The 23,853-nt window shown below is 42.5% G+C and overlaps 1 protein-coding gene across 3 annotated transcripts in view; it reads right to left on the bottom strand.

Annotated features, from left to right (window-relative positions):
• Nucleotides 1-23,853, bottom strand: part of LOC126484598 (bromodomain-containing protein 7) — a 137,407-nt gene that overhangs the window by 81,717 nt on the left and 31,837 nt on the right. The window lies entirely within an intron of this gene.

Here is a 23,853-nt window from a genome sequence, read left to right as displayed (position 1 = left end):
ATAGCAGAGTAGGGGTGGGGGATGGTAAAGTGCAGATTGTGGGAGTGTACAGGGTCAAGGTGGGGAGAGGGTAGGGCCGTTAGGTGCAGTCTGAAGGTTACACAGAGGGCGGAGGAGGAGGGGGGGGGGGCGCAGTAAAGAAGACAAGGCCTTTTCCTCACCCTCTCCGCCCTCCCTCGGTCTAACCCCCTGACTGCACCTAGCTGCCCTACCTCTCCCCACCTCGTCCCTGTATACTCCAACAAACAGCACTTACCCTCCCCCACCCATACCCTGCTATCCCTTTCCCAGCCTCCTCCTTATCCCCATCCCCCACACGGCTTCTCCGATCACGCACTGCGGTTCACAGTCTGGTCTGAGCTGTCACTAACAGTGGTCATTATGAGTGTGAGTTGCATTTGTGAGAACGTGTGTCTTATTTGTCTAATGTAGAAAAAGGCTTTCTGGCCAAAAGCGTAATTTGTTAGCATTCTCTGTTGTGCCTGTCTGTGATTCAGCATCTCCACTATACGGTGAGTAGCAATCTACCTGTTTTATAATACCAACATTACTTTAATTTCTGAGATTCCTTTAAATTTAAAAATTATGTTTATTACATGACCTACTTCATTACAAGCTACACTAGGTCACATTGAGTTTTGACAATTTCAGTTGATAAATATATCATCTTTCTAATATCTTTTAATGCAGTCCACCGTCACACTTATTTTTACATTGACATTCATTCTTAACTTAATCTTCAGATTCATCATGTTCACGAAACAGCCAGTCAGTTTTATGTGCTGTGTACAGCATACATAAATAAATAATGTACATACAATATAATGGCAGGATTCTTAAACGAGTGGAGGGATGCACATGAGGAGGTGCAGTCCTCTGTGTATGGTACATCAAGATCATGAAGTTATTTTGCTTAATACAAAATCAGAATAGAATAAAATTTTGCAGCTCACTCCTTTATGTGAGAATTCAGTCCTGCGTCTTGAGAGAAGCAGCACACTCAAGAAGCAAAACAATAAACTATGTTCAAGACATTAACAATCTGACTTTGTATAGCATTCTTAATTATATTTTAAAACTACGAGTGCATGCTAAAAAGTAATGCATCCAAATTTTTTACGTGAAAATTGTTAGGGCTTTATACATAAAACAAAACATAATTAATGTTCTACATCTTTATTCTACATGTCTACAGGGTGGTCCATTGATAGTGACCAGGCCAAATATCTCACAAAATAATGGGGGTTCCTATTTTTAAAAATGCAGTTGTTTTATCCGCTTGACCTATGGCAACGCCATCTAGCGGGCCAACCATAGTGCCATCTGGTTTCCCCCTTCAAGCTAGACAAGTTTCATTCTTTGTAGTTTTTTCGTTTGACGCTTATTTCGAGTGATATTTGGACCGGTCACGATCAATGGACCACCGTGTATATATTTGCATCCTCTGTCACTACAGGGCTCTGAATTGTAGTGCGTAATATGGCTGTGTGTAACATAGCTATGTCGGCTTGTGGGAAACGACATGCTACAATTGAGTTTAGAGTTCTAGAGAGTTTGTCATCCAATTTTCTTGTTTCCAAAACTTAAAGAATACCTTCAAAGACTTCACTTTGATTTTGATAAGGTGATGCAAGCAGGGGCAAGGTTGTGAATCCATCAACGATGTCAATGATTCTATAGTGACGGTATCAACGAACTGGTCTCTCAGTGGGAGGAATCTGTTCATCGCCAGAGTGATTATGTTGAGAAATAAATAAGTAGACATGGAAGAGTAAGTAAACATATGTAGACTGTTAATAATATTTGTTTTACTTCAAAAGCTTTAACAGATTTCAAATAAAAACATTTGGCGGCATTATTTTTCAGAATGCTCTCACATAATTGAACACTCTCTATTACATTAGATACACTTTGTCCCAACCTGTCTCCCTCTGTTCTCCCCTGTTTTGCTGAAACCATCATACACTACCAGCTGTGACAACAGAGCTTTCCAGGCTACTTCATCTACATCTACATTTATACTCCACAAGCCACCCAACGGTGTGTGGCGGAGGGCACTTTACGTGCCACTGTCATTACCTCCCTTTTCTGTTCCAGTCGCGTATGGTTCGCGGGAAGAACGACTGTCTGAAAGCCTCCGTGCGCGCTCAAATCTCTCTAATTTTACACTCGTGATCTCCTCAGGAGGTATAAGTAGGGGGAAGCAATATATTCGATACCTCATCCAGAAACGCACCCTCTCGAAACCTGGACAGCAAGCTACACCGCGATGCAGAGAGCCTCTCTTGCAGAGTCTGCCACTTGAGTTTGCTAAACATCTCCGTAACGCTATCACGGTTACCAAATAACCCTGTGACGAAACACGCCGCTCTTCTTTGGATCTTCTCTATCTCCTCCGTCAACCCGATCTGGTATGGATCCCACGCTGATGAGCAATACCCAAGTATAGGTCGAATGAGTGTTTTGTAAGCCACCTCCTTTGTTGATGGACTACATTTTCTAAGGACTCTCCCAATAAATCTCAACCTGGTACCCGTCTTACCAATTAATTTTATGTGATCATTCCACTTCAAATTGTTCCGCACGCATACTCCCAGATATTTTACAGAAGTAACTGCTACCAGTTATTGCATTTCTAGATGGACAATATGCCAATACTAGAGGGAATGGCACTGTTCATAATATAACTTGCATTACTACTATTTGTGAGCATGTGGTGAGCAGTGTAACTTGCAGTTTCAAAGAGGAACATCTTTCCATAATAAGATGATGGCAGCTGCTTTTCCTTTGAATCTGATGACTGAAAATCCACTAAGCTGATATCTATCAATCTTCAAAAATACAAAAAGCAGTGATACATAGATGACCAAGTATACTATTGAAGAATCAACAAGACCACTGCTATAGGCAATAATGTCTATGAATTTGTTTCTTGCACATGTAACCTCTTAAGTCTGTTCTATTACAGTACAATTCATAATTGAAAATATCAGGCTACAGATGCGGTCTATGAGTTGATTCCTGACACAGTTTATCAATGGAATTGGGATACAGACTGAGGGATGATACAATTTAGCCCAAATGAGTTGGCAGCACACTCCTCCTCAGGTTGAAGGGCAGGTCACAAACACTTTGAAACTAACAGAAACAACTGAAAACAAACCACCTGCTGCTCAAGGCGCGTATGTCAGTGGCCTGTATTGTCGCTAGAATGATTGCCCATTAATATCTGCTCTCCTTACACATACTTCCCTTACTGTCCAAGTTCCCACAATGCCACCAGGTGCATTCAATCTCATGTTGGTCTGAGATAATATTGTTTTGGCTTGTCCGTATATATACAGTGAAACCTCACTTTTACACTTTTCAAGGGACTTCAAAAAAATGGTGTAAAACATGGGAAAATGTGTAAAATAAATATTTTGTATGGTGGCTGAATATGTGTTATTCTGCGTCTCTTGCACTGCAGTCATCTTTTTGAGGTTTTCAAGTACTGTGCCTCATCTATTATGTACAAAACTACACATACACGCAAATTAGCACTCACATTGTTTGTTTGTGTAACATCACAAAAAAAAAAACCACACATGTAAATATTGCACTTGACAACGAGAATAAATGCTCGAAACACGTTTTGCTCAGCATGAATAAAATATGTAACTGGCACTGTGTTTAAACTAAAAACATTTGATCAACGAAAACTGAATGACGCTGTCAATTATTGCTCCAAGTGGCCATACGCCGAAACACGCTAAATGTGGTTCGACAAAGGTGTCATGATGATCACAACAATCACGAAACTGCGTTTGCGCAGTAGAGATAGTTTGGAAATGGTTGTGATTTTTCATGATATCTTCATTCAAACGAACCTAGCTACTCATATCAGCCACCACACCAAGTAGAGCTTGGAAACGGTGGGAGATACGGCATGAATTGTTCCAACTTTTACACCTTTACCGGTTCAAATCCACTGAGTAGAGTGCCCTGGTGTCAAGAAACTTAACCATGTAATATTTGTAAATAAATGCTACTGGACAGCCAACATCATGCCAGCTTAATTTTCTTCTCCGCAAACATTTTTTCGTAATGCATAAACTGCAGGAAAATTATAAATGTGTCAACAAAAAAATCAGGTGCAAATTAACACTGTGGGCATAGGAAATTTGACGGGACTGATAAAAAAATGTTGTGAACGGTAGGAAAACATTAATTCCGGGACTGAAAGAGTTGAGTAATACTGTAATTGAGAATTTTCAGTTAATTAAAAGTACACTACATGGGGATTTCAAAGATTAAGTTACACATTGTTATGGTGAGTCAAATAACTTTTGTTGAATACTGCACTATATGTCAAAGTGACACACATACATATCACTATTTTTCAATAAAGTCATGAAGTCTCTGTAAACAATGATCAGAGCATTCTACAACTGTTCAATACTTCGACGATAGAAATCTGCTCCTTGGTCACAAAGCAATTCGAGAACTGCTGTGTGAACATCCCCATTGTTGGAAAAGCACTTTCCCTCCCATATGTTCTTTCAACTTGCTGAAAGGATGGAAATCACATGGTGCACGATCTTGAGTTTCCTACCAGCACGTCCCACATCTGTGCGTCCTTGGCCAAACTGTAGGCACCATTCCGCTACGGCTGAACACACACTGCATTTGATCCATATACCACCAGAATTTAACAGTGACTCTATGTGCAATTTAGAAATTTGAAATCTTATTATCTCATGTACTTAAATTTTGGAATATGTTTCCAGTTGTCATCAATATCACAGGACAACTGTCTCTGCAGGAAGCCTGAAAAAGTACTCTCTTCTAACAATACATTACTGTTCTTGCACAATGGTCTTAGTGTGGAGTGAACTGTAACATACTTTCTGAAGTCTGTACGTACATATCTGAAGTAATGATAATTGTTTTCTTCACATAAAGTTTCTTTTAACAGCCAGTTCAATTTTTGATGCAACTAAAATACACTGGAAAGACAATTTATTGATCTACACAGTTAGCATGGGGTGCACAGGTTACTTCCTGGTTTAATTTACTTGAATTCTTCAATGAGGAGTGGAAGAAAGCAAGGCTGCACCAATTACAACCAAAACATACTTTCATCATCATGACTGCACCTGACTTTTTTCGATGGACCACTATTTTCTATTTCAGTAGAGGACAATGAATACTTACATGAGGAAGGTAGCTCTCTGATAAAGTTGAAAATTTGCAGAATAAAAGGATGTAGAAAATAATGGGGTACCCATTTTGCCTTAGGTGCCAACACACAATAGTTCCAAGTAAATGATGATCAAAGCATGCAGAAAAAAGAAAGGAGCGAGCTTATAGTGCAGTGGCTAAGATTGCAGTACTGAATTTTTGCGCCCTGCATTCAAATCCTATCTCATGTTTTTTTACTTTGTTTTTGTGCAAATACATGGCATCAATATTTTAAATACAATGGCATTACTGACAGAAAAAAACACACTTCAAAACAATACAAATCTAACAGCAGTTGAAACTGAAAGAAATAGATTGTTCATTAAAAGTAACTTCACCAAAGCGTATGCCGTCCTGTCAACTCTGCAACATATACTTTTACAGACAGGCAAAGAACTACAAATCCTGACTGCAGAAGTACCGGATTCTCAATGCACAGCAACAGGAAATCACAAGTTGAAGAATATAATTAAAATACGGGCCTTGATCCATAATCAGCTGCTGGTTTCAGATTTCAAGGATCTACTTTGATACGTGCGTTTCGCCACAAAATTAACACCAGATCGCAATGTAATTAGCAACTTAACAAGATTGCTTTTCCTAAAGATATTCACACTAAAGATGTGACTAAGGCATTTTGCACGTTACTTGTGCTCCAAATTTTTATGCTTTCAATGTTTTTCTGACAAATATCATCTTGCAGTATAAACTGGTTCTCTCCACATATAAAACCAAAAACCAAAGCAAAACTTGAAATGGTAAAATTTACGTTTTTCATTTTCAGTTATTGTGAATTATATAAAATTTGTAATGATAAAAGATAAAACCTATCAAAACAATATTTGAATTGTTTATTTCTTTTGACAATGATTCCATTGTATTTCACAATGTAACAAAAACATATTGATGTCACATACTTCTGTGAAAGGGGAAAAAATCATAAGATTGGATCGGAACAGGGGGAAATTAAATTGGGGGCTTTGACAGAGTACATGGAAGGAGTGACCAGAACCATAATTCAAGTACATTTAGGTGATGTCATTACAAAATTATCAATATGCTGTGCTACAAATTTAAATACATAAACACATAATCTTCACATTAGAACAGATCCCTCAGTTATTTCAAAATTTCAAGAAGGATCATTTGTTTCGTTCTTCGAGCATACTTTAGTGAAAGAAGTTGGTTGATATGAATTAGATCTTCAATGTTCTTCACAACGATTTCGTATAACCTTGTGTATGAATTCACGATGTTATCATCACAATGAAGTTCTGGAATATCGTATTTTTAGAAATAATAGAGAGCCTCCTTCACTCATCTTCTGAAACAGTGGCATCTCCAACACCAACTGATGCACCACAGCCAGTCTTCGTGATACAGTGTGTGTAATACAGTCTGTTGTGTCACAGAATTCCAGGCAGCAACAAATACATACATAGCCTGTACATAGCTAAGTCTCATCATTTCATTCTTCTCAAGCTACACTATGTGATCAAAAGTATCTGGACACCCCGAAAACCATTCGTTTTTCATATCAGGTGCATTGTGCTGCCACCTACTGCTAGGTACTCCATATCAGTGACCTCAGTAGTCATTAGATATCGTGAGGGAGCAGAATGGAGCACTCCGTGGAACTCACAGACTTCAAACGTGGTCAGGTGATTGGGTGTCACTTGTTTCATAAGTCTGTATCCGAGATTTACACACTCCTGAACATCCCTAGGTCCACTGTGTCCGATGTGATAGTGAAGTGGAAACGTGAAGGGACATGAGCAGCACAGAAGCGTACAGGCCGACCTCATCTGGTGACTGACAGAGACCGCTGACAGTTGAAGAGGGTCGTAATGTGTAATATGCAAGACTTCTATCCAGACCATCACACAAGAATTCCAAACTGCATCAGGATCTACTGCAAGTACTATGACAGTTAAGTGGAAGCTGAGAAAACTTGGACTGAAGGTCAAGCTTTTGCTCATAAGCCACACATCATGCTAATAAATTGCAAATGACACCTCTTTTGATGTAAGAAGCGTAAATATTGGACAACTGAACAGTGGAAAAACGTAGTGTGGAGTGACGAATCACAGTACGCAATGTGGTGATCCGATGGCAGGGTATGGGTATGGCGAATGCCCAGTAAACATCATCTGCTAGTGTGTATAGTGCCAACAGTAAAATTCAGAGGCAGTTGTCTTATGATGTGGTCGTGTTTTTCATGGAAGGGGCTTGCTCCCCATGTTGTTTTGTGTGGCACTAATCACAGTACAGGTCTACATTGAGGTATTAAGCATCTTCTTGCTTCCCACCATTGAAAAGAGATTCAGGGGTGGCGACTGCATCTTTCAACACGATCGAGCAATTGTTCATAATGCACAGCCTGTGGTGGAGCGGTTACACGACAATAACATCCCTGTAATGGACTGACCTGGACACAGTCCTGACCTGAATCCTATAGAACATCTTTGGGATGTTTCGGAACGCCGACTTCGAGCCAGGCCTCACCGACCGACATTGATACCTCTCCTCTGTGCAGCACACAGTTAAGAATGGGCTGCCATTCCCAAAGAAACCTTCCAGCACCTGCTTGAGAGTGGAAGCAGTCATCAAGGCTATGGGTGGGCCATACTGAATTCCAGCATTACCGATGGAGGGTGCCACAAAATTTTAAGTCCTTTTCAGCCAGGTGTCCAAATACTTTTGATCACATAGTGTATAAAATTGACATCTGCCTAACTGCACTGCTACTATGTATTTGGCTTCAATAGAGTATTTTATGCCCAATTCCAATTACTGCACATAATTTGTGCAGTTCGGAGGAAGGAACTCAACATTTACATTCAGATAGGTTTCCTTGGGATGTACAAAGCATCAGGCAATAAGAAAGAAGTTTCATGCCTGCTACACCCATTTTGGCATTTAAATGCCTGAAAAATATCGTAAAGGTTTATGACATCATCCAGGCACTGCTGTTGTAAGTGCAAACTAGGTTTTTATGTTTTTCAAACACGTGGGAATTTTAAAATTTCCTATTATTAGTTGAGGGAAACTTTCACTTACATCATTATTAACACACAACAGTGTCGTCTTATTTACTTTACCCTTTTTTTTTATCTCTGTGGCATTTTTCTCTCTTCATGGAATATGATTTTGCAGGAAGTAAATTATAAAAAAGACATCAGTTTCACCAAAATTGAAAATGTCTCTGGGCTAGTAATCCTGTATCAGTTATGGTGATGCAATGTTCTTCCAGTAGTTTACACTTTCTATGAGCACAGCCTTACGTTTCCTCTTACAGTTTGAAATGACATATTATGCCTATTCTAACTCCATACACAATAAGAAACATGGCTATAAGAAACTAACAACCTTTGAGTCACGGTGTGACAGCTTAACAAAGACAGAACCTAATCCTTTAGTAACTTGTACAATGGAGACAGGCCAGATCTGGTACAAGACAATGTAAATGGTATCCCCCTGCGAGGGACCACTGTCTTCCAGCTGCAGGTGAATGAGGCGCTGTCCATGGTCGGCAACCTCCGATGGAATGCCTGAAGCTGCTGAACATTGAGCTACTTGAATGAGGTGTGCGCCACACCCGTAGTGGCAGAGGTGTAGTAATGTATGAGACTACACTCCTCCCTCCTTGAGGGGAAGAGTGCCCACATGCTAGCTCTTCTGCAATGCTCTGATGGTTGATATGTCCATGGTGTTGTATGCTATTGTCCTGGACATGAACAGCTCCCCACCACATGAATGTGCTTTAGGGGCAGCATTAGTGTGTGTGATGCATGTCTTCCTTTCCCTCCTGGAGAGCAGGCAGAGGACTCTCCCTCCTTATAGGCACTGGACGTGGTGGCGTCAGATATGGTGGCGGAGGCTAGGAGCTGCGATGCCCAGAGACAATGTCGAAGGGGTCGGCAGGGGGCAGCAGGAAAGCCAGTGCCGAGTCAGTGGAGGAGTGCCCTTATTGGTGTAGAAGGTGCCCATAAGTGGCTAGACAGCCAGCAGGAGATCAAATCAGGAAGGTGGGTGGGCATGGTGTGGGCAGCATGCTGCCCACAGTGAATGGCTATGCCAACAGAAGAGGCACTGGTATGGTGGACTGCCTTGAGATGTCAGTGCCCAACAAAGGTTCCTACAATGCTGCATTAGGAACCTATTTGGGCACCAAGGAAGACTGGCATCTGGAGTACCCAGAATAACCAACCAGTATGTTTCCACTGCAGACGACCGAGACATGTGGTATGCTATTGCCGAGAAAGGCGGCGGATATTTGATAACACCCGCGCAAGAAGGCAGCAGATTGATCTTAGCCGACGGAAATGAACAAGAAGATGTGGGTGGAGGGCAACATAGGTCAACATCGCCGCAAGCTAGCCACAGGAGAAGACGCTCCCCAACACGCCGATCAAGGTCTCCAGTGCCGTTTAGACGCTCCAGCCGATCAACTAGCTGACACAACCTGGAAAACTAAAGGGTGCGACTTTCCTTGGAGGTGAGGCAGCCGAAGAGAAAAATCCTCTGCCGTCGATCACTACAAAAATGATAGGAAGCTACGTCGATCTCATGGATGACTGACCAGCCCAAGCTCTTGTGGACTCTGGAGCATCATATTCAGTCATTTTGGAGAAGTACCGTCGCCAGCTGCAGAAAACCGTATTCGTCAACAACAAAACATCTCTGCTGAAGGTGGCTAATGGGAAATATGTAAAACCTACAGGAAGATGTGTCATTCGTGTGGGTATAAGTGGCCATACACAGCCCTTACAATTCATCGTCTTACAAGAGCGTAGTCATGACATCATTCTCGGATGGGACTTTTTGAAAGCTTCTCAGGTTTGTGGTCACTCGAAGATTCTGCTAGATGAGATGAGATACTGTAGACAGGAAGATGCCCATCCGAGTGTGTGGAGGCTATGTGTGCTGGATGAAGTGATCATTCCTGCAATCAGCACTAGAAAGGTAACTGTCACGTGCCATACTATGCATCAACCCATGGATCTTGTCCTGGAATGTGAGAGAAGCATACCACTGAAGAATAACTTGGTCATCCCAGCCTCTTCTGTCTCATTTAAGAACAGATTCGCTGAATTGTGGATAGTTAACTGTCGTTGAGAACTGCAGATCCTTCCAAGACGCACGTGCGTAGCAAAGATTGAGCCGTTAATTGAAGAACAGCTGAGCATCATAGAAACCTCCCATGCCGAGTCTGTGGATTCAATTAACATTACCACTATGAGACAAGATCTTCTAGCTCGACTATCACCAGATCTCACTAAGGAACAACAGAAGAAGCTACTTGCCATTCTTCAAGAGTTCTCCAAATGCTTCAATCCATAGGTGAAGAGCAAATTAGACAAACTGATGGTGAAGCACCGGATTAGCACTGGAGACCATCAACCAATAAGCCAGAGAGTTTTTTGTGTGTCAGCAACAGAGCGTTGAATAATTCATGACGAAGTAGAGAAAATGATGAAGAATGACATCATTCACCCTATGCAGAGCCCATGGTCCTCACCAGTGGTCCTTGTCAGGAAGAAGGATGACAGTTGGTGCTTTTGTGTTGATTACAAGAAACTTAACAAGGCAACTATAAAGAACATTTACCCTCTTCCACGAATTGATGATACACTAGATAGGCCCCTTCAGACAAAGTTTTTCTCATCATGGACATGTACTTGGGCTACTAGCAAATCGAAGAAGATGAGGCTGATCGTGAGAAAACTGCATTCATCACCCCTGAGGGCCTGTACGAGTTTAAGGTAATGCCATTTGGTTTGTGTAATGCGCCCGCAACTTTTGAACGGATAATGGATGATGATCTAAGGCACCTGAAGTAGAGAATGTGACATATTATTTAGATAACAGTATAGTGTTCTCAGAGACATCTGATGAACATATAAAAAGACTGAGGGCCGTTCTTAAGTGTCTCCAACAAGGCGGACTGAAACTTAATCCAAGAAAGTGTCTCTATGGAGCAAAAGAAATCAAAATACTCGGACACCTTGTGTTAAACAAAGGTGTGAGGCCAGACCCAGAAAAGGTGAGATCTATAACAGAATTCGCTATTCCTAAAAGTATTAGAGATGTGAGAAGCTACCTCAGATTATGTTCTTATTACTGTCCTTTTGTATCAAAGTCAGGGCACTCCAAGAATGAATAAAAGCTGATACTAAATTTATCTGGGGTGGTGCTCAACGAGATTCTTTCGATGTGCTGCAAAAAAACTCTGATGATTGACCCTGTACATCATGTGTATGAGGTGTGAGCACCTACAGAACTACACACAGATGCCCGTGGGTATGGTATCGGTGTTGTTCTGGTGCAAATATTGGATGGAAAGGAGAAGGTTATAGCCTATGCTTCTAGGACACTTACAAAAGTCAAGAGAAACTACTCAACTACACAAAGAGAATGTCTTGCTGTGATCTGCGCCATGTGCAAATTTCAACAGTATCTCTATGGAGGCCATTCACAGTTGTTACAGACCATCATTCACTTTGTTGGCTGATGGGTCTTAAGCATTCAACAGGACGACTCGCCAGGTGGACACTACGTCTTCAAGAGTATGACATTACCATAGTGCACAAAAGTGGAAGAAAACACGAAGATGCCGACTCTCTCTCTCTCTCTCTCTCTCAAGAATCCCAGTGCAAGACCATCAAAACTTTGATGAAGATAGTGTCTCGCTGCACTCCAGGATCTCTCTGCTAAGCAGAAGAAGGACGCCAAGTTATCTCAAATTATGCTTGCCTTAAATTGGTCAGAGGATGTGAAAGGACAATTTAAGGTAGTTAATGGATTACTTTGCAAGAAAAACTTTGATCTGTTCGGAAAGAGGTGGCTACCAGTGATTCCTAAACACGTGTGCTTAGATGTTCTACAAAAATTCCATGACACACCTGAGGCTGGACATTTAGGATTTATTAAGACCTATGATAGAATCCGCAAGAGATTTTACTGGCCAGGTTTTGTTTAGGAGGGTCCGTCGCTATGTGCCACACTGTAGAGTGCCAGAGGAGAAAGACAGTTCCTCAGAAACTACCTGGCCGACTCATACCAACTCCACCAGCCGAAAAGCCTTTCCATCGTGTTGGGATTGACCTCCTCGGATGATTTCCAACATCTGCTATTGGCAATAGATGGATTATTGTTTGCACTTATTAACTGACATGCTATGCCATTACAAAAGCCATGAAAACAGCCAAAGCATCTGAAGTAGCCAAACTCATCGTGGAAGACACTGTATAAAAACGCGGTGCCCCAAAGCCGTTAATTACAGATCAAGGGAAGTTTTTCAATCTAATCTTGTGACAAAGATAAAACGTCAGTGCAACATTACTCATCACATGATGAATACGTACCATCCGCAAACTAACGGGCTTGCTGAACGCCTTCTTGGCCGACATGCTATCAATGTTCGTCAATGTTGAGCGGAGGAACTGGGATGAGGTGCTACATTTCGTGGCATTTGCCTACAACATTGCCAAACAAGACAACACAGGATTTACGCCATTTTTCCTGGTGCATGGGCATGAGGCGACTACGACCATGGACACTGTGTTTCCGTTACATCCTGATGACGTGGATGATGACTACATCGGCTAGGTGTTAACCAGAGCTGAGGAAGCTCGGCAGTTAGCTCATCTCTGCACGCTACAGACTCAAGAAAACGATCGCCGAAGGTATGATGCGAGCCACTGCCCTGTTGTCTACCAGCCCGCTAACCTTGTCTGGATCTTCACTCCTGTTCGGAAGGTAGGTCTCTTTGAGAAGGTCCTCAGGCGGTACTTTGGACCTTGTAAGGTTGTAAGACAGTTGTCTGATGTTACTTATGAAGTTGAAGATTTCGGCCCTGACGCAAGACGATGAAAGTTCAGAGATACGGTCCACGTCCTTCGAATGAAGCCCTCCAAGGATCCTGCCACCCAGGGTAAATTCAAAGCTCCAGCGACAGGCAACAAGCGAAAAGGTGACGAAGAGCGTAGTGGCAAAAGAAGTTCTCAGAAGATCACCACCAGGGCGAGAATCAGTCATCAGGAGTCGGAGTATGCAGCATCGATGGCTTGTTCCCGGACTAGGAGGATGTAACACCAAGATGCTGTTCTCTTAAGGAGGGAGCAATGTCGCATTAGAAGCTGAGTAGCACCATGGTGTAGCGGTAATGATACTAAACTGTTGTATGTATGGAGGTTCGTGAGTTCAAAACTCACATGGACTGTACAATTTTAAGTTCTATATTCAGTTCGAGTATATTCTAGAAGTACCCACAAATGTCAAGAATCATTGAACTGGAATGTTCTGTAGCTGTATATACACTGTATGTGTTCTGGCCGGAGGCAGTTCGCTCTGCGCTCTTGTATGTGCAAGTGCTGAATATATCTTCGTTAAGTGAAGTTAGTGTTTGTCATTCATCTAATTACACCTTCTTCTACATACGAATACATGAAGTATTCTGATTGATAAAATAATTTTTTCATAATGTGGGGCAACAGTCAAAATATATTTCTTTTAAGTCAGTACCGCCATTACACTGTTGTTTATTTACAGTGTTACATTTACACTTACACAATCATGATTTCGGCTTCAACATGCCATTATCAAGTGTTTTCTGAAAGCAAGTTAGACAGTATCAGTGAAATACGTAACAAGTGATATAAGCGTGTAACAATCCATATTTGTAATGCTTACTTACAAGTGTTATAAATTGCCTAAGGTGGCATACTGTCGTATTAAAATACACTATTAAACACAATGTCTAAGAGTCAATATTTCTGGCAGAGCCTACTGCTTTGTTTCATTACAGAGTGCACCATCTCGACTGAATGACAGTTGGCTAAGTGTCAAATTGTCTTGGTCAAAGAAATTCCTGTTACAAGCAGGTGACCTTTTTTTTTAGTCTTTGGACTCAGTGTCTGGTAGGTTAGGAAAGGTTCGGAGCAATTTATTTTCTTTGGTAGTTGGTACATCTTTGCAGTACCTGTTTATCTTAGTATGCAATGAAGTTGCCTGCTCATAAACATAAACAGTAACAAACCTCTCGATAATATTTGCTGCATCCATAAATATAAAAGCCCAGTTAGTCATTGACGTTGTTTAAAGTACATTTTAGTAGGTAAACATACAGCTTTGTATGTGAAATTAACACATGGCCAACTCTAAGTTGTGTATTTTGTCTCATTTCAGAATTAATAAATACAGTGCAATTACTTATTCTACTAACTCATTAATTAACCAGTGAGGGTTGAAGTGATATTTATGATGTATGTATCATCAGGTATGTAAATCCTGTTACATGTGTTGGAACATTACTTACGATTAAGTGCAAATACCAGAGGTATGTGAAACATGTCATGTACATAAAAGCATTTAACCACCTAAAAGAATCAAAAGATTTCATGTTGAACAGCACATTTAAATTTAACATAATATAAAGAGTAGGGATATCCTAGGATTTGGTATTGGTTGATGAGATACAATTACAAACATTGTTATGCACGTTTCCTCTACTTCAGCATCCCCCCCCCCCCTTTCCCTGGATGTATTGTTAACATGCCCATAACCCCCATCAGGGATTATTGCCAACCTCTGATTCACTAACCCCTTCCTCCCTCTGAGACATACAACTTTTATGAGGAATTAATATCCCTCTTCATACCTCACCCCGACCTTCTATCACTAACCAAAGGACAAACTTAGTAAGTCTCAATAAAACGTTTTATTTTATTGAATTTATGGAGTAAATTTTAGTATCACAACTACTTAATACATAAAATACTAGGATATATGGAATCCAGACAGAGAATATACTGATACACACTTAAGCCATACCTTCACTTTGGACACATCATTCCCACACAATGCCCTAACATATACTAATTTGGTCCTAGATTTAAAATTTAAAAGTGCCCAGTTACCGTTTTGTCCCCCACCAAGCCCACGTTGTTGTTGTGGTCTTCAGTCCTGAGATTGGTTTGATGCAGCTCTCCATGCTACTCTATCCTGTGCAAGCTTCTTCATCTCCCAGTACCTACTGCAGCCTACATCCTTCTGAATCTGCTTAGTGTATTCATCTCTTGGTCTCCCTCTACGATTTTTAACCTCCACGCTGCCCTCCACTATCAAATTGGTGATCCCTTGATGCCTCAGAACATGTCCTACCAACCGATCCCTTCTTCTGGTCAAGTTGTGCCACAAACTCCTCTTCTCCCCAATTCTATTCAATACCTCCTCATTAGTTATGTGATCTACCCATCTAATCTTCAGCATTCTTCTGTAGCACCACATTTCGAAAGCTTCTATTCTCTCCTCGTCTAAACTATTTATCGTCCATGTTTCACTTCCATACATGGCTACACTCCATACAAATACTTTCAGAAACGACTTCCTGACACTTAAACCAATACTTGATGTTAAAAAATTTCTCTTCTTCAGAAACGCTTTCCTTGCCATTGCCAGTCTACACTTTATATCCTCTCTACTTCGACCATCATCAGTTATTTTGCTCCCCAAATAGCAAAACTCCTTTTCTACTTTAAGTGTCTCATTTCCTAATCTAATTCCCTCAGCATCACCCGAGTTAACTCGACTACATTCCATTATCCTCGTTATATTTTTGTTAATGTTCATCGTATACCCTCCTTTCAAGACACTGTCCATTCCGTTCAACTGCTCTTCCAAGTCCTTTGCTGTCTCTGACAGAATTACAATGTCATCGGCAAACCTCAAAGATTTTATTTCTTCTCCATGGATTTTAATACCTACTCCAAACTTTTCTTTTGTTTCCTTTACTGCTTGCTCAATATACAGATTGAATAGCATCGGGGAGAGGCTACAACCCTGTCTCACTCCCTTCCCAACCACGGCTTCCCTTTCATGTCCCTCGACTCTAATAACTGCCATCTGGTTTCTGTACAAATCGTAAATAGCCTTTCGCTCCCTGTATTGCCATGCCTACATCCCACTATAAAAGTCATCTTATAACCCCTCCTCCATCCTTCTACCCCCCCCCCCCCCCCTACACTTAACATTCCACATGCCTACAGTTGACAATGAATGATTTATAGTATTTTTAACAAATACTAGGATATCCCTACTCTTTATATTAAATTAAATTTAAATGTACTGTTCAATATAAAATCTTTTGATTCTTTTATGTGGTTAAATGCTTATATGTACATACATATTTCACACACCTCTGTTACTTGCACTTAATCCTAAGTAATATTCCAACACATGTAACAGGATTTACATACCTGATGATACATACATCATAAATATCGCTTCAACCCTCACTGGTTAATGAATGAGTTAGTAGAATAAGTAATTGCACTGTATTTATTAATTCTGAAATGAGACAAAATACACAACTTAGAGTTGGCCATGTGTTAATTTCACATACAAAACTGTATATTTACCTACTAAAATGTACTTGAAACAACGTCAATGACTAGCTGGGCTTTTATATTTATGGGTGCAGCGAATATTATCGAGAGGTTTGTTACTGTTTATGTTTATGAGCAGGCAACTTCATTGCATACTAAGATAAACAGGTACTGCAAGAGTCCAGAGACTAAAAAAGGTCACCTGCTTGTAACAGGAATTTCTTTGACCAAGACAATTTGACACTTAGCCAACTGTCATTCAGTCAAGATGGTGTACTCTGTAATGAAACAAAGCAGTAAGCTCTGCCAGAAATATCAACTCTTAGACATTGTGTCTAATAGTGTATTTTAATATGACAGTATGCCTTCCTAGGCAACTTATAACGCTTGTAAGTAAGCATTAGAAATATGGATTGTTACACGCTTATATCACTTGTTATGTATTTCACTTGTACTGTCTAAGTTGCTTTCAGAAAACATTTGATAATGGCACTTTGAAGCCGAAATCATGATTGTGTAAGTGTAAATATAACACTGTAAATAAACAACAGTCTAATGGCGGTACTGACTTTAAAGTCATTCATAAAAAATCACAAGAGCCTTTTTAACATAAAAGCCATAGGTCGGTCAGAGCCATCTGCATGAATACGGGCCAGAACCATGGCTGGGGCGCATCGGTGGCCAAGGCTAAATGTTTACCAGTTTGGAACAATGCAAGGCAAGGCACGGAGTGTAAATTATTTCTGAGTTCCCACAAGTTGACAATCACCTGACAGGAACATTTGCACGAAGCAACTGGTACAGAGAGTGAACCAGAGTGGCTGCACCCATGAGAAACCAGTGATAGTAAACTGCCTTACCAAGAAATGCCTGCCATTCCCACAAATTGAATGGACGAGGCAAAACTGTTCCAGGGATTGAACACCCTGCTGGGAAAGTTCGTAATCGAGATACTCAATAGAGAGTTGAAAAACACTTAAGCCTTGTGGTGTATGAGAGGACACAGGTTACATAAGTGTTTTACTGTTACAGTACCAGTGACAACAACATCATCATGACAGTTAATGCAGCACAGAACATCAGCCACAAATTGTTCTAAAAAGCTATGTAATATAGCCGGGCACTAGTCACCCAAAACATTAAACATTAATACTGATAAGGACCAAAAGGCACGATCGTAACAAGCATTTGTTCTGAGGCGTCATCCTAAGGGAACAATCAGGTTAGACAAGTCAACCTCGGAAAAGAATTAGCACCTGGCCAATTTCACAAGTAACTCACCAAGTTGACGCAGAGTGTATGTGTCAACAACAAACTGAACATTTATGGTAACTTTAAAGTTGCCACAAAGTCGGATCTGACCTGCGCATTGAAAAAATGCGGCCGAGCTAAAGGTTTAAGTATGATATGTGCCGTGAAATTGGTCGCAAGCTCTAAACCCTCAGGAAACAAATCCGAAAATTCAGAACACAATGAATCCATGGCTTGATAAGGAATTTGAATCAACACAAGAGGTTAGAATTAGTAATAGAAAATTACAAATCAACAAAAGCGTCTATTACAAACAAATTCTCAGTATGCAGGTGATTAAGACCCAAATATGTGATAGGACGGACAACAGATTTGTAAGCTGTTGCATCTGTAAATTAACCAAGGACAGGAACATGCTGTTTACTGTAGTTTACCAGACAGCAGTTGACAGGAGCCAACAATGGGGAGCCCAGTCACGTGCATGTTTGAGAGCTGAGAAGTTAAACAGCTGGTTTGATGACCACTTGCAATGATGGTATTTTATGCAGTACACACACTTCAATAAAAGGCTTATTCTGACCTATGGACGAAACTGAAACAGAATGAATGTCCATGTCCATTTGTTTAGAGGAAAGCTGAGAATGACAAACTGACTCAATGTGGCCTTTTTTGTGATACCTGTGACATGTTGCCCACTGCCTGGGCATGCTGATCTCTCATGCTGCACAAGCAAGAGGGGCAGAATGGAAGTGCTGCATGTTGTCCTTGTCGTTGTGTCTGCCACCAGGTTTGTCCACTGCGATCAGATCAGGTTTCCTGGTTTGCATGGCATTTACTTCCTCTACATTAGGTAAGCCTGTTGCTACTTGCCACGGTGGTTCACTATGATGATGGTGACATTCCTCCATGCTTCAATTTGGTGACCCGCTGTGCAGGTGACCTCAATATGGTGAACATCTGTGTGGGTGACCTCAAGTCTTTGAGTAACACTTCATCCAAGAACGTATCTTTGCATTGAAGGGACCTCTGATGAACTTCCTTGTCAGGTATGAGATGGATGGTTGTGTTGTGAACCATGGAGTCAGTCAGCATAAGATTCTATAGTTTTTAGCAATAAAGCGACACTTAACGGCTTAGACCCCGCAGCTCCTCCACCCACGGTCAGTATGACTGATGTTGCTAGTGGCACTAGGAAGGCTCTACGTGAATGGCAATAACACGGATGCATTTACGAAGATACGAAGACAACAAATTACACATTTCATCACAGAAAATTGTGGCCATTCCTGCAAGGGTCCCAAATGTCACAATAACTGATACATGCGAGAAGGAATTCAATGCTGGTGGAGCTGTTTTCCATAAGCTTCCCAATCTTTAGCAGTTGTTGTACGGCAGAAATGGCAGTGGACTCACCGGAGACAGTGGATCCTGAACGGACAACGTAGCCCATTTTTTTCCAAAGTTGTCATAATAAGTTGTTGCTAGTTGAGAACATATTGACGGACAAGTTCCATACAGAAGTTACAAGAAAAAACAGTCACTGAAGTTGAGCACACACAATTCTACTTGTCGACTCTTGGTTTCTTATTGTCTTCTGAATTAGACCACAACGATCTTTATTTGAGTCACGGTGTGACAGCATAACAAAGACAGTACATAATTCTTTAGTGACTTGTACAAAGGAGACTGGCCAAGATTGGTGCAAGACGATATATAGAGTAGTTGCCTGCCAGGGACCACCAGCTTCCTGCTGCAGGTGACTGAGGTACTGTCCATGGTCAGCGGCATCTGGTGCAAATGTCTGGAGCAGCTGAATGGTGCACTACTTGAACGAGACGAGTGCCATGGCTGTAGTGGAGGTGGTGTAATAACATGTGAGTTACTACAATGATGTTTCGTAAAATGATACTGTGGTGTCACCGCCAGACACCACACTTGCTAGGTGGTGGATTAAATCGGCCGCGGTCCATTTAGTTCATGTCGGACCCGCGTGTCGCCACTGTGTGATCGCAGACCTAGCGCCACCACAAGGCAGGTCTCGTGATACGAACAAGCACTCGCCCCAGTTGTACGAACACCTAGCTAGCGACTAGATGGACGAAGCCTTTCTCTCCCATTAGCCGAGAGACAGAATAGCCTTCAGCTAAGTTAATGGCTACGAACTAGCAAGGCGCCATTAGCCTTACAGTGATTGTAATTAAAGTCTCCTGTGTATAGTCAAGAGCGATGTACCACAATGATTGATTAAAGATAAGTATTAATCCAGCTACGTACTTTTCTTCATAGCATTAATTACGTAGCCTGTTCCAGTACTTGACGCCAGTCGGCGTGTGTGTGTACGCATGCCTTTCTTTCGGCTACCCGTCACTGTTGACTGTCTGCCTTGTCAGTCCACTTCATTGGCGACGAGTTAAAGTATTCTTTCTGATTGCTTACATTTACTTGTGTCATGGCTTCGCCAGATGTACTGTCCGAATTTTATCGCTTGCAGAATCAGCAGACGCAAGCGTTATTGGATGCTCTTGGACAGCTCGTCCAGGGTCAACGTGCGCTGCACACCGATGCGGCCGCCGCCGCTTCATCGCTACCGCAGCCACAACATGCTGTTGCACCTCAATTCCGACCCTTTGACCAAACCCAAGAGACTTGGCAAGAGTGGTCCCGCCAGTTCGCCTTCCACCTCGCCGCATACAGAATTCAAGGTAATGAGCGGCAGCCGTTTTTGCTTTCTTGTGTCGGTGTGTCCACCTACCGTGTGATAGTGAAATTGTTTCCCCGACGCGACGTAGCAACTCTGTCCTACGAGGAAATTTTGTCTGCTTTAGATGCCTATTTCAAAGAAACAGTTAATGTGGTTGCAAAAAGGTATACGTTCTTTCGTACAAAACGTACGGCCGGTCAAACTAATAGGTAGTGGGTAGCAACATTGCAAGGACTTACTAGGGAGTGTTCTTTTGACTGTGACTGTGGTCTTTCTTATTCAGATACAATGGTGCGTGATGCAATTGCACAGAACGTTTCTGATGTTCGCATACGGGAGCAAATTTTGAAACTAGTTAATCCCTCCCTTTAACAAGTGATAGACATATTGGATAGACAAGACACACTTGACTGTGCTCAGGAATCTTTTGAAACTTCGCCAGCTGTGTGTAACATTAACCGGCCCGACGGGCGCGCTCGCGCTACGCGGCCCGGTCAACTGCCCTCGCGTACGTCCGCACAGCTGCCGCCGCGCGCTAAACCAGGTGTGCCGCGCCAGCACACACATGCAGTGAAATCATGCCCGCGGTGTGCTACTAGACATTCGCGTGAACATTGCCCATCACGCCAAGCTATTTGCTTTTTCTGCAATAGGAAAGGACATGTTCAAAGTGTTTGCCAGAAAAAGCTCCGATCAGACAATCACAATCATTCCAGGCCCTTTGCTTCGCGCCGGAATCGAACCAAGGACACTCAGGCTCGTGGACCTTCGCCCATGGACATTGATGTCGTTAATTCCACCCCGTCCAGTGCCACTTTCTCTAACAGTGACTGTGATCGTCCCACAAACAGAGTGCGTCAACGTCGCCGGCAATCACGTCCATTAGCAAGTGATTCTGTACCAGTGTCTGTTCAAATTGCACGAGACAGTCGCTCTTGTCGTCAGCAGAACAATAAACTTTTTGTGGACTTAGACTTTGAAGGCAAAGTGATACCATTCCAGCTCGATACCGGAGCTGCAGTTTCATTGCTCAATCACGAAACGTACAACCAACTGGGCGCACCTCCGTTGCGTGCTGCAACTGTTCAGTTAAAAAGTTATTCCGGACAGACAATTCCTGTGTTAGGACAGTGCACTCTTTTTGCAACATACAGGGGACAAACAAAACTTGTGTCATTTTACGTTCTTCTACTGCAGTGAACTTGTTTGGCTTAGATTTATTTCAGTTGTTTAACATGTCTATTGTAAATCAGGTACTATCAGTGATTCAAACTGTGCCTACAGACAGTGGTTCTAGTGTATGTGAAGAATTTGCAGACATTATTGCACCGGGTTTAGGTTGCGCTAAAAACTATGAAGCACATTTGGAACTGAAAGTAAACGCACAACCGAAATTTTCCAGAGCGCGCAATGTTCCTCACGCATTGCGTCAGGAGGTCGCAAGAACATTGAACAATGTAGACTCACAAGGTGTGAGTGAATGTGCGCAATGCCTCTTCCATTTCAGCTCCGCTTCATCGCTTACGCCGTACAGGTGTTCCGTTTCTCTGGACGACGGAATGTGAACGCGCTGTTCGCCAGTTGTAATCGGCGTTGCTTTCAAATACTTGCCTCACGCCTTTCGATCCCCAGCAACCCCTTTTGTTGGTGGTCGATGCATCGGATTTCGGGATCGGTGCTGTGCTTGCGCACAAAGTTGGCTCGCATGATCGCCCTATTGCCTTTGCATCCAAATTGCTCTCGTCTGCGCAAAGAAATTATTCACAGATAGAGAAAGAAGCTTTGGCTCTCGTGTTTGGTGTTACTAAGTTCCCTGATTTCTTGTATGGTCGTCACTTTACCATCATCACAGACCACAAACCTTTGACATCGCTTTTTCATCCGAACAAGCCTGTACCTCCGCGTACAGCGCAGAAATTCATTCGCTGGTCTATTTTCCTCTCACAGTACCGCTACGATATCTTGTATCGGTCCACTGCTAAGCACGGCAACGCTGATGCGTTGTCCCGTTTGCCTGTTGCTGAGGATAAAGCATTCGATTCTTCCGAACTTGCTTGCCTGTTCATTGATTCGGAAACCGATGAAGTGGTCGAATCGTTTCCGATTGATTTTCGTCGTGTAGCTACAGCCACCGCTGCTGACCCTGTCCTTGCTACTGTTTTGCGTTTTGTTGCTACGCAATGGCCTTTGTCAAAGTCTCGGATCGAGGATCCGTTGGTTCGCAGATTTTTTGCTCACAAGGAGAGACTTTTTGTTCGACGTGGTGTTTTGTTGTTGCGTTCTGATAATGATCAGTCCCGACTCGTGGTCCCACGTTCGTTACAGTCCTCTGTCTTACGGCTTCTTCACCAAGGACATTGGGGTATAGTGCGAACGAAACAACTTGCTCGTCAGCACTGCACTTGGTTCGGAATCGATGCTGCGATTGCGAATATGTGTTCTTCTTGCATGGCGTGTGCCGAACAACAATCCGCACCGCCGCAGAAAGTCTTTGCCTGGCCAAAAGCCACTTCCCCTTGGCAACGCTTGCACATTGATTTTGCTGGTCCATTCTGGAATGCGCGATGGTTGGTTCTGGTCGATGCCTTCAGTAATTTTCCTTTTGTTGTCCGGATGTCTTCCACGACGTCCGCGGCCACCATCCAAGCGTTGTCTGCTATCTTTTGCATTGAAGGTCTTCCGCAGACTATTGTTTCCGACAATGGCCCACAATTCATGTCCGCAGAATTTCAGTCATTCTGCCATGCCAATGGTATTCAACATCTGACATCCGCGCCGTTTTCGCCTCAGTCAAACGGTGCCGCTGAACGATTGGTCCGGACTTTCAAGTCACAGATGTTGAAATTGAAAGAGTCGCATTCTCGGGAGGACGCATTGTTGCTCTTTTTGTCTTCGTATCGCTCTCAGCCCCGAGATGGTCGCTCGCCGGCTGAGTTGCTCCACGGTTGTCCTCATCGCACCTTGATGTCTTTGCTGCATCCGCCGCATCAGGTTCCTGTGCAGCGGCAGACTCCTGCTTTTGCTCCTGGCGACGTTGTATTTTATCGCAACTATCGAGGTTCACGGCGTTGGCTCGCAGGGCGCATTCTTCGCTGCCTCGGCCGCGCGATGTATTTGGTTTTGGAGGCCTCTGGTGAGGTGCGTCGGCATCTCAATCAGCTGCGCCTCTGTCGTCGCACGGGTTCTGCCGCTCCCCGTCTGCTTTCAGCGACGGTGCCGTCCGGTCAGCGCCCTGGGGGCCCATCTACTGGCTCGCCTCATCCCCAGGTGTTACCGACGATGCCTTCCATT

The sequence above is a fragment of the Schistocerca serialis genome, chromosome 6 (genome assembly GCF_023864345.2).
Source record: "Schistocerca serialis cubense isolate TAMUIC-IGC-003099 chromosome 6, iqSchSeri2.2, whole genome shotgun sequence".
NCBI classification, from domain to species: domain Eukaryota; kingdom Metazoa; phylum Arthropoda; class Insecta; order Orthoptera; family Acrididae; genus Schistocerca; species Schistocerca serialis.
Note: the sequence above shows the minus strand (reverse complement) of the source record. Positions and strands in the feature narration are given on the sequence as shown.